The sequence below is a fragment of the Dermacentor andersoni genome, chromosome 1, assembly GCF_023375885.2.
Source record: "Dermacentor andersoni chromosome 1, qqDerAnde1_hic_scaffold, whole genome shotgun sequence".
NCBI lineage: Eukaryota > Metazoa > Arthropoda > Arachnida > Ixodida > Ixodidae > Dermacentor > Dermacentor andersoni.
The window spans coordinates 95,655,914-95,666,840 of NC_092814.1; the positions used below are offsets into that span (position 1 = coordinate 95,655,914).

Genomic DNA, 10,927 nt, shown 5'->3' on the forward strand with positions numbered 1-10,927 from the left:
TGCAAGTTCAAGTGTGACCGAGAACGAGGGAGGGCTTTCCATCTGGCATGAACGTTGGGGCTTAGCCATAAAAATTATGTTTGGAATGGTGTCATGTCAAAAATGCACATGCAAGATTATTCAAGCAGCAGGCAGATGCACAACTATGAGCCGCAGCCTGAGTAGCGTATTCGCGTGAGAGCAAGCGTCAGAAAACAAGCCTGTCATTGAAATTTACCTCGGGCATCTGATGCAGGCTGCGGTAGAAACGAAAACGCGTTAGTCAATACGCGCACATCGCGCTTGCAGATGTTCGCGCTTGTCTAGTTGCGCTATACGAGTGAAAAAAAAAAAAAAAGTACTGAGCACTTCTAACCAATTTCTGCTGAGTCGTCACATCAACCGTAAAGCATCGGAGTGTTCACTTTGGATGTTGTATATTGTTCTGTCTGAGCTCGGCACTAGTTTACTTTAAAGTGGTTCATTTTAAGTAGTGTGAATCATGCACCTTAGTTTCTCTTTCGAGTTTTCGGCCGAGGGCTTGCGTTTCGAACTGCTCTGCTCAACTACCTACGCTCTGTGATGTAAGCAAGTGGCGTAGTGCTTGGCGTATGGTCGTTGCTACTGGCTGTGAAGAGTAAAAATCATTTGTTTTTGCACCAAGGGCTGCCACATGTAGGTACAAGGCTTGCTTCGAAGAAACTGTCTGCAGACGGGATACAGAGGACAAGAAGCCGACACAACGAAGCGTGCTGAACCATTGCTAACAACCATTGCTTTATTGCGTGTTCGCACCTTTTATGCAAAATGAGGCCCAAGCGCAGTGAGAAAAGATCGTTCTGCTCCATCAAACACATGTCTAGAAACATGCGAGTGACTTTTTTGGACGATTACTCCAGATTAGTATGCATAGGCTCTTATATATATATATATATATATATATATATATATATATATATATATATATATATATATTTTGCTATATTTACTTCGATGAAGCCGCGCGTTAGGAAAGCTACATAAGACCAGAGTGCTCAAAGCGGACGGTGCATCCGCAACATTTGTGACAAATCCATTAAGCCACCCAAATCTGAATCTGTGTGATTGTTGCGAGCACGGAGGAAGGAAAGGAAGTTTCCTTCCTCCGTGGTTGCGAGTCTTCAGGGTGGGGGCATGTGGGGGGTCCGTATACGTGCCGTTATAACCTTGTTGCGCCCTTATGTCGCCAGATGTCGCAACACCCCCAGCCTCGGGAAAGCCGGTCTCTGCTGTCCGTATCATGTGGTCGGTACTAGTCGGTACCATACCATGGAGCATAGAGTTTCCTACAAAAATTTTTGTAGGGAACTCTATGCCATGGAGGATAGAAAAGTTTATTTCCTTCATATGATTTCCTTCCACCATGTTCGGTACATTGCTTGTTGAATCTAAAACCCCTTTATACATGCGCCACCGCCGCTCTGCGGAAACGCATGAAAACGTATGAAGATTTTTCATCGCACCGGGGCGCCCCAATGCGCCGTTTCATTGCGGGCCGGTGCGATTTGCCCCTCCGTGGAATTGCGGAATTCGCCATTATTTCAATCCGTCCGGTAAAAAGCCTGCAGTTCTTTTTTTTTTTCTGTGCGGCTTGAGCAGCGATTAGAGAGGATTATGGTGTTGGCGTATTCTCGGCCCGTTTAGAGTAGTTATAGTGCTGGGAATTGTTTGCGTGACAGCTTTCTTGACAGGAAAAAAAAAGTAAGTAGCGAGCGCAGAGTTTTCAAGAAAGTAAATTTACGCAAGCGAGACATATGGCGATCATTGTTTAGGGGACGAGATACACCTCAAAGGGCGTAAACATTTTTTAAAGAGCATGCTCTTAAAAAAATTGCTTACACGCTTTAGGGCTTATCTTGTCCCGCAACGATAATAGTCATCTGCCCTGCTTGCGTTTCCTTTCTTGAAAACCCTGCTCTCGCTACTTTCCTGTCGAGAATGCTATGTCACGCTGATAAAGCTAGCGCATGTCATTCGTGACCTGGAAGTAGCAGAGCGGAGCTATACAGGAAGGAAAAGCACGCATGATAGGTGATTATCGTTTGGGGACAAGATACGCCCCAAAGGGAATAAGAGTGTTTGAAGCAGCTCACTCATCTAACAGAAAAGACAATGACAATGCTAACATTTTCAGGGGTCATGAACTATGGAACACAATAACGCCTCAAGCAAACACGTCTCGATGTGTGTTCTGTGTTTTACGCAGACAAACAGCGCGCAGTGGTGCACACGCAAGGTAATCTTTGCCAGCAACTCGCCACTCTCGTATGGTACTAAACGCTGAAGAAATAAAACATTCACCGTTAACATCACCGCTACAACTATCGTGAATCACAGCAAACAGCACAGGAAGCTTCGCTTACGTCGATTAATTTCCCACACTGCCTGGTATCCGCGTAATGTTTTTACACGTGAAATAAGCTTAAAATAAGTGAAATTAAATGTTCAAGTACTATAGAGCACACATCTCTCTCTATCACACGCACGCACACACAGCGTGCCTCATAATCAGACCGTGTTTTTAGCGCGTATAATGTCCCAGAAATTAATTATACGTATGATGGCATTCGGTGTTCCCTATCATACTGTTTACGAGTGTTATCATCCGATGTTTAGACTTCTAGCTAAAAATGCGCTTTATGGTACTTTCAGCGGCAGCATGCATGCATACGGTTAAAAGCTTCTATCTGACCTCTTCAGAACAGAGCATGCGGCCTTGTCAACACTTCACTAAATATTGCTCTGCAGAGAGTGCTGGACCATGGAGCTACTGCAATAACCGCTCGACACAGCTATTTCGAGAGTCCACTAGCGCCTCGTATAGTCACATTACGAACGTTTCTTTTTCTACACAACACCGGTTCTCTCTCTCTCTTTCTCTCTGTCTCTCTCTGTGTTTTTTTTTTCCATCGATGTCACTGCGAGTTGTCGTTGGAATGTAACTTCGCGTCTGTAAGATTAATTACGCTTTCCCAAGTATCAGAAGTTGACTATTAGATATTGATGGGCTAGTCGGTGAGCCGTACGTGATATTGAAGCAGTGCACTTAAATCTGACACGTTCACGGACACATGGAAAAGAGCATATATTATGGGATAAAGGGCGGATTTCGGGAAAGATAGGCCAAAGGGCTGGTGTTGGTGTGGCGTTTTCGGCACCTGTGCGATTGTCGGGCCTGCGCAAAAGGGTGAATGGCGCAAAAAAGGGAACGAGTCCATGCGCAATCAACCACTGGAAGCCCTACGTCAGAGAGAGTGGTTTACCAGGTCCCTCTGTCCTGTAACAAGGTATGCACCGGACAGACAGGCACATGCTTGAATACGAGGAGCTGATTGAGCACAATTATCACTGCACGGCTAAAGATTCAGGTCATTTAGCTTTTCATTGCAGGGATTGTGGCTGCAAACCCGCTGAAAGAAACCGAAGTTATGCGCACGGAACACAAAAAACAAACTAGGGAAATTCTTGAATCAATAGAAATTGACAAATGGAAAAACAGATGTGTCAGTTGTCCCTTGTAGAGCGTAATCAGCACCACAAGTGGAGCGCGTGGAAACCGCTTCTTCGGTGATTTCCTACGCTCGTTTTGAAGCCCGCACGTACGCCGGTTCAAATCTGGCGCCACATTGATAAAACGCTGCGACTTACAGCTCGCAAAGGGGGCGCGCAAATTAATATGAACAAAAAGGGCAAGTAAAAAAATAAAATGCATTCTGTTCAAAAACCATATCTGTGCAATAAAGTTGTTTGAAAGCGAAAATATGTGAGCATGAGAAAATATCAGACAGCCTTATTTACGGTGGCGCTACATGCAACGGTGCTGCCCATGGAGGCTGCTAGTGCTGCTTCTGCTGCTTCTGGCTGCTTCAAAGTTTATAGAGGAGGAGGTGTATGGAGGTGTTCTGTGGTTAACCCAACCCCCTTGGCTGCTTTCATGGAAGATTTCCCTTCCTCCATAGCTGTTTCGCGCTCGTTTTTGCCGATTTTGAAACTTTTAGCAGCAATGGCGGCGGTTAGTTCGTGTTCTTGTTCGCTTGCGTAAAGTGATACGAGTTTTCGAGTGGAGACCATCGGACCGTGTTTGCAAGAGCGGCAGCAACGACACTGCTTTATTTCGGTAAGTGATTGTATTATATGATTGAAGGGTTCCCTTTTTTTTTTTTCCTGTGCAATTTCAATGTGCTAGTGGCTCTGAGGCTACGACGGGAGCTGCGTAGTTCCTTTACCGACTCGATATGCGGTTGCGATACTATAGGCCGCGTGCACCGCCTATAGAGGCGCCACTGATAGCCACCTAGCGGGCGCTTCCAACAATACGCGTGGGAGCAGTAGCAGACGACAACGCTTTGCAGCAAGGGTGACTGAAGTTCGCGGCTGCGATTTGTCCTTGGTTCGGGCGCCAGACTGCTTCTTCTGCGGTGACAGCTGTAGGGAAGACGCAGACCTCTGTGGGAGCGGGTATGAACAAGGTGTTACCGGTGTTTGGGGCAACATGGTCCACAAACGCGCCAGGTGCGTCCCGCAGACAAACGCCATGAAGACCATTTACATGAAGTGGAGCTCATGTAAACTAGCCGACAAATTTTGTTGACTAATGCGATGTCTCGACCGTTTTTTTTTTTTCTTTAATTCTACCCTTGCCGTAATGCTGCTTCTGTACCTCAATAATAAGCACCCGTCGTTAGTGCAGACTTAGATAACAAATCCGCACGGTGCGATGTCTGCATATACCGTTGTGATTTTTCTGCCGATGAATACATGTGACGCCGCCGAATAAGTGTAGTGAAAGTCGCCTGAAGTAGAATAATTGCGAATTTATTGATAGAAACGCGTACACTATAGTCAACGAAGCCACCAAACGCACGGGTTAATAAAAGCGCGTGTTAGCGCTGTACCGCCGATGAACTGCCGTTCGCGCTGCAGTTTTTGCAATTTTAAATTCCCTAAGGGAACTGCTTGGAAACGTACAAAGCTATAGTGTGACTAACATTGCAGTACTTTTTTTAAATGTTACTAGAGAGAATGGCCACATGATATATTTAAAGGCAGAGCAGCGCCAGTCAAATTAGATCCAGCGCTGGCGGCAAGGCCGGGTTTAGTCCTATGCGGCGTAATCATAATAAGAAATAATTCAGCTGAGTGCAAAATTCACTTGCAAGAAGCGACTACGTTGTGAAACAAACAAATCACTCGGTGTGTTAAGTCTGCTCAGACAGCATCAAGGTATGATGATGTGACGCGAACTACTCAGCGAAAAATGGATCAGCGAAAAATAGAACAAAAATACCATATGCAGTAACTATTAGCAATTCTCGCCCTGAGCTACCTATTTGTTGCTGTTAAAGCTGTTAAAGCTGTTAAAGAAGCACTTGCTTGGTGTCATTCCGATAAGAGACAGCGTGATTTATACCCTTTACAAACGAGGCAGGGTGAAAACCTCGCAGCTCAAAAGAATCAAGAGTTATGCATGAAGCAACTAGCAACAGTTAAACATGGGCGAAGCCACGCATAAAATAAATGTAAAAACATGAAGTGCGCGACAGCTGGTGCGAGGATTTACCGGGCCACATAAAACTAACAATTTCAGTTCTTGCAAACTTCTGTAGCTTTAACATGCAAAACAATGCGCTCATGCAGTCGTGCTGCCTAGCTAGCCCAATGCGGTAAAGAAGCGGAAAACAATATAAGCGGCAAACGGCATTCCGAACTTTAGCGAAATGCCTTTCAACCGCAGGTTGCACTGCAGACGAACTTCGCCGCTTACCCGTCTAACTACAATTGAGTAAAAAAATAACAATAAAAAAGAAAAAACACAGAAGCGACAAAGGAAAGGATGAGAACAAGAAATTTCGCGCCGAAGCTACGATCCATTGCCACCGTTGCTCCTGCTGATGAGGCTTTGCGGGGAATAATTAGAACCGTATCACCGGCACGTTTTCGCCGGTATTTGAGCCCCCCCACCCTGCAACAATTCTTCTTCGACATTCTTCGGAAGCTTTGGCCATCCCACACATGCGAAGGGTGTTGCTTATTTTGCTCTGAAAACACGAATAAGACGGAGAAGCACTATCAGCGACGCAACAAACTACGGCGTGCTACGGCGCGCGGCTCGCTCCTCTCCCATGCGTTCTGCGCAAGGCCGCCACCAGTGGCGCGGCCATCGGCGTGCACGCCGCGTATATTCGTCACTCTGCATTCACTGTATTGAAAAATGATCACGTAATTATCACTCGCCGGTTGAGACCTCTAGGCGAAAAATAAGCGAAACCACAAAAATATCGCATCGCATGAAAGTCGCCTCAACACCGTTCGTTGACCTCCCAAATCGGGAAAAATTTTATAGTGACCCCACATATAGCTCATGGAAGTGTTCCCACTTCACTATTAGGCACGAAGGCAATGCAAAAAAATGGAGGACGCTTAAGCTTCGCCTTCAAGAGTGGAACGCGATAGCGATATCGCACCCCGTTCGCACCGCCCACTCATTCGCTCGGCATGCTCTTGAGTCACACAAAGACATAGTTTTCATATACAACACTTCTAAGTCCACAGCACAACTTTTTTTCTGATTTGTTCCAGGAGCACCACGCAGACGCATGACTCCTCGCCAGCAGCACGGCACACATCGCAGGGGACGCTTTCCCACCAGACGCGCTACGGCGCAGCGATCATGTCAGAGGCGTCCCGCATCGGACGCTGCACCTAGGAATCGCGCTGTGAGCGGAAAGAGGAGCCGCGTCGCCTAAACACGACGGTTCGAGTGACGCACGCTGGAAGTTGGAAGGGGACAAAGCGAGAAAACTTATTAAACACAAGGGTATTGGGTCATCCTCGCACCGGTCCCCGCACGGCTCCAATGCGCTCAAACGAGACGAAGGGGAGAAGCGGGCGAGTGGCGCGCCAACTGTCGGGGCAGCGCCGTACATTGCGAGGAGGGGGTCTTCTGTGTTTGCCGCAAGATGGCTCTGCGTTTGCGCCAAGCGCAGAAGAAATTTAGCGGAAACGTACTTCGCTACTCGTTTAACTGCGACTTCTGTAATTTACATGCTCATAATTACCGATATACACTGCAGTATAACTTTCTACGGCACCTTTCAAAGGCAACACCGCATTCACCAGAGGCGATTTTGTCGCGCTTTGAACCATCGAACTCATGGCTGTCAATAAAGAAAAAAAAAAGAACTCATGGCTGAGTGGTAGCGTCACCGTCGCACACTCCGGAGACCTTGGTTTGATTCCCACCCAGCCCATCTTGCACGTTGTTTTTTTATTTATGAATTGCCTTCCGGGATTTTTCGCTCACGGCCAACGACGCCGACGACACCGGCTTTTCTGCGACACGAGCTCCTCAACGCTGTCGCGTTAATAATACCAACGGCAGGCAGCAAACAAGTGCGGTCGCCGAAGGTAATGGTCGCCAGCAGCAAAGGCAAGCCCATGACATTCCTATAGAGCCATAGAGTGAGAAATTCTATGCATAGAGCTAATGCGCCCGATTTTCGCATGCGACGCTAGCGCCGCCTGGATTCTAACGGTAGTTGCTCTAATACCAGAAAAATGTTTACTTACTAATAATAGATAATGTTTTGAATATTATTCACTTACAATCTAAATTTAAAAATGACAGGTGACCTCTGAATAATTTCTAGTTGCATAGAAAGTTAAATGGGTATCGAAAGCGCAATGACGCTTGTGAGCAGTACCACACAGTAGACGACCGACGCCGGCATTGTCTGCTTCTGCTATTGCTGTTGCGCTGCCCGCTTGCTTTAGCCAGGTATATCCCAATATATATATATATATATATACATATATATATATATGTAATCTTATATAGGACTAAGAATTAGCTTGTACATTTACCTTTGAAGGTTGGCACTGCTGTATAGGCCGAGCGAAATCACGACGCTGATCACACTAACTTGCTGCCAATAAACAGCTATATTATAACATCATTGATGTTTACATGAAATAAAAAGCATGTGAATAGCGTTTCAGAAGATATACTGGTGCGTAACATGCATAGTTTATGTGCAAAAGGATACTACGTACAGTCTTGACACACATTTCTGGTGAACACAAGCTGTCTGCCGTTGAATGAAGAAATACATCCGACCACATAAAGCCGTCGCACGCTGGTATGTTGCTACTGAAGTTCATCCACTTTTGTAGCTGAAGATGTCACGCCACTTCGTTCACAATATTCACAAACTGCAACTTGATTTGAGCCAGTGCCTCCTGTTTGAGCAGAAACACGTAGCTTTCACAAGGGCGAATTCTGTCGCGACTGTTCATCTTCTGGTCCAGAATGCCTGCTCTCTCTCTTGCAGTTAACCATTCGAGAAGTCACGTTATAAAAATTTTCAGCGTTTAAGCTGAATTTGCTTCGAAAAGTTGATTATTTCAGACAGAATTGTTTTTCTGTACTTGCTGGTTTGATGCGTTGCAAATAAAGTTTACATAATACAGGCTTAGCTGGCGTTTCGATTACCGCTGCCGGCGGTGCGCTGTCGTCGTTTCGATGGTGGCGCCACCCCAAGGCTTGGACGCGAAACACGCCACATGCCACAGGCTTGGCTAAGGCCTCTTTTGTACAATGATGACAGTAAAGAGCAGAAGCTTAAGATACTGTCTCAGGGGGAGCCGCAACGGAGTAAAACAGTATCATCAGCAGCTCATAAGCATACTTATCCAATATGTCATAGAAATTGAACTTTTAATGTGGTTCAAAAATCTGGCACTGCATGCTATTTTAAATGCAAAAAAACAATACCACCTGTACGCATTCGTGAAACGAAACTTGCCATTTCAGGTTAAGAAATTTGGTATTGTGTCACTCGTTTCATTGTTCATGTGTGAAATGTAAAAAGCCTAACTGCAAATCATGGTGAACCTTAATTACTTTTGCGTGCATTGTTTTGGTAGAATGTACAGTTTACTTAAAATTCCTTTTTTCATGTAAGATACTTTAACCGTCAATTGACCTTTATTCTGTTTTGACTGAATGATTTCTGCACTGCACTATCCCATGTGATTGTCAAGACAGCTGTGTCGCAGTGTTGTCGCAGAGTAGTGTCCAGTCAATAGGTAGACTGTATCTTTTCCCATTTTTTGTTGCTCCAAGCATGTCAATCTTACTTTTGCTTTTTTCAGAGTACCTGTCCTCACTGTCACATTTGAAGTATTGTGTAAGCTATCACTATTTATATGACATTCTGCCTTTTTCACTGCAAGAGAAAAGCCTTGGATTAGGTGATTCTTAGCTGTCATGGAATGCGAACTTGAGGAAATGTCGGGCTAATTTGGCTGCAGAGAGAAAGCAATGACAATAAATTTGAGACAAGAAACAAGGTTTAAACAGGGTCCATTTTGTTTGGTGAATAGTGAGCTATCACATTTCAACTGTTTCCTTTACATAAGCCCGTGCAGCTTAATGCCTTAATAGCCATTGTGTTATTATTTTGTTATTCTAACTTTAGTCGTTTGTGCTACCTGCATCAGCTGATCAATGTTTTCTGAATTTCAGAGGTGGCTAGGAATGACCCAACGTGAGCTAATATGCTGTCACACTCTATCAAAACAGTTGCAGACTGTCTGAAGAAACTCCTGTTTGAGTGTTATCTGCGACTCAAAGGTAAGTATGATTCATTTTATAACCTTAATTACATACAATTCTTACTGTGTTTTCTGGAATATATGAAAGTGAGCTGTGCTTACATTTATTGGTGGGGAACCTCTAGCTTTTTAATTTGGATATACAAGTCTGAACTCTAGCTTGCCAAATTGCATTGCGTAAATGCTGTCAGCCTCAGGAAAGGGAGTTTTATGTAGGGCTATTTGTCAGTAAGAGAAATGGCCTTTCCCTTTAGACGTTAACAATATTCAATGTGAAGTTCACATCAAAACAATGATGATGAGGTTTGTCATTGTTTGTGCTGAGAACAGACTACTTAGTTCTTTTTGGGAGTATACTACAAAACCTTTGTCTAGTTTTTATACAAAGAATGGATAGCTGTCAACTCAGTAATTATGCTATAGAGCCTCAGTTACTTGTTTAATAATACAGAAATATTATTAATTCATGCATTACATTTTAGTGTGACAGCTCAAAATATGAGAAGTGCAGTGTGGCTTTGGACGTGAAACAGAAGTCTATTCATGTCACCAAAACTCGACGTGGCAGTCCCATATGGTACCAAACACAACTGACGTATACACACAAACTATGATCATGCTGCAAAAACAGAGGTCATTCAACACTCGACGGGACAACAGGGGAGAGAGTCCTCCTGCATTTCAAAAAGAAGTGCGATTAGAAAGGTCAGTTTCATGGCTTTTAGTGACAAGGTCATTATATCACCGTCGTCTACTGCATTGTGCCAGCATTCTCGTGCTTGAGTTGTTTGTGACACCGCATGAATTTCAAGTATGGTTGCGGTGATGTGAATAGTCTCCTGCTTCACATATAAAATAGTGCTTCACTTGGAGTGCATCTTAGTTAAACTAGCTGAGTAATGTAAAATGTGATGTAATAATTATTTGTGTTGCTCAAGGAATTGAGGCTCCATGTCATGATTGTGAGGTCTGCAACTACCCAAAAAAGCACCAAAGTGGGGCAAAAAAATATTGTGTCAGTACTCCCTTAATGAATTTCTCCTAGGTGCGTTAATTGATTTTAAAAGTCAGTAATAATTTTAACGCACAATTTGTTTTACATTGTTGATGTCTTGTTTTAACGCATGCAGAATACTACAAGCCATTGACCCTGCAAATCCGTCTGTAAGCAGCTGCATCTTTCCCTGAGGCGGCACGAAGAAGGAAGTTCCGTAGCTGTGATATCATCGACTAACTTTCTGGGTGGGAGTCCCAGTTTTCTGTAGAAGATTGCAACAAAGTATTCCAGGGTGAA

At 44.5% G+C, this 10,927-nt stretch overlaps 1 long non-coding RNA gene across 1 annotated transcript in view; it reads left to right on the forward strand.

Moving 5' to 3' along the window:
• Positions 1-3,839: 3,839 nt before the first annotated feature.
• The window catches only part of LOC126545819 (uncharacterized), a 7,971-nt gene continuing 883 nt past the window's right edge, over positions 3,840-10,927 (forward strand). Inside the window, exons 1-4 of the long non-coding RNA XR_007602446.3 lie at positions 3,840-4,135; positions 6,598-9,206; positions 9,545-9,652; positions 10,764-10,927. The exon at positions 10,764-10,927 is cut by the window's right edge and continues 883 nt beyond it. This is a non-coding gene — a long non-coding RNA (uncharacterized lncRNA). The remainder of the gene's footprint in view (positions 4,136-6,597; positions 9,207-9,544; positions 9,653-10,763) is intronic.